Below are 982 nucleotides of genomic sequence, written 5' to 3' on the forward strand. Positions count from 1 at the left end.
TGTGATCTATTTATTTATTCTAGGTTTCTGGTAAGCTTATCCCAAAGTCATCTAAGGCTTAAATAAATCTATAATTTATCAGTGTTCCCCGTCTCATGATTCATGCAGATGATATATTTTCTTCTGCTTGTATTCTTTCCAATCTACACATCTTTCAACATCCTTTATCCTTTTAGGTGATTTAATTGGTTAGTTTAGGTCAATAGGTCAAGTTAGATCAATTGAAAGAATAATATCAATGCTTACATTAAAGGACCTTCAGAATCCACGAGAAAATTTTTGTCTAAGAGATAGGTTTGACACTTCTAAAAACAGGTAAACAGGTAATTTCTTGTAATAATTTTTGTTAAATATATATCTATATCTATCTATCTATCTATATTTTTTTCCTACCCAGCACATGGTTTGGTTTTATTTCACAAGTGCACAGGGATGTCATTTTTATAAAACTATTTCCAGTAGTTTTTAATGGTCTTTGAACGAATCTGATCTTTACTTTTGCTGCAAATCAGTATAATTGAGTATACTGAAAATATTTCCACACTAGCTTCCCTTCCTGCTCTGCTATTGGTTAAGTTGATGGTTTTATTTTCAGTTACATAGGGATTAGGAATATATTTTACAATTATAGATATATAGATCACATTTTGAACCCCCAGAACCGCAATCTGCACATTATTATTAGCACTTTTTTTTTTTTTTTTTCTAAACACTCATTTGATCCGGCGCACTTCCTCTGCCTGGCCATACGAGCTATTACTTTCGTTTTTTTAAGTAACTAGAATGAGTTTAAATTTTCTTTTGATACTATACGCAAAGGAATTACTCGCAATGCTCCACCTATAAGTACAGTGATATATTTTCACCATTTCAGCAGTTACAGGCCAAACTGTGTGAATCTGGGAACCCCCTCTTTTGGCTGGGGTCCACGGGCCAGAGGGACAGACACAGTTTGGCATATAACTGTCCTTAATAATGATCA

This window comes from Penaeus vannamei, chromosome 12 (genome assembly GCF_042767895.1).
Source record: "Penaeus vannamei isolate JL-2024 chromosome 12, ASM4276789v1, whole genome shotgun sequence".
Lineage (NCBI taxonomy): Eukaryota > Metazoa > Arthropoda > Malacostraca > Decapoda > Penaeidae > Penaeus > Penaeus vannamei.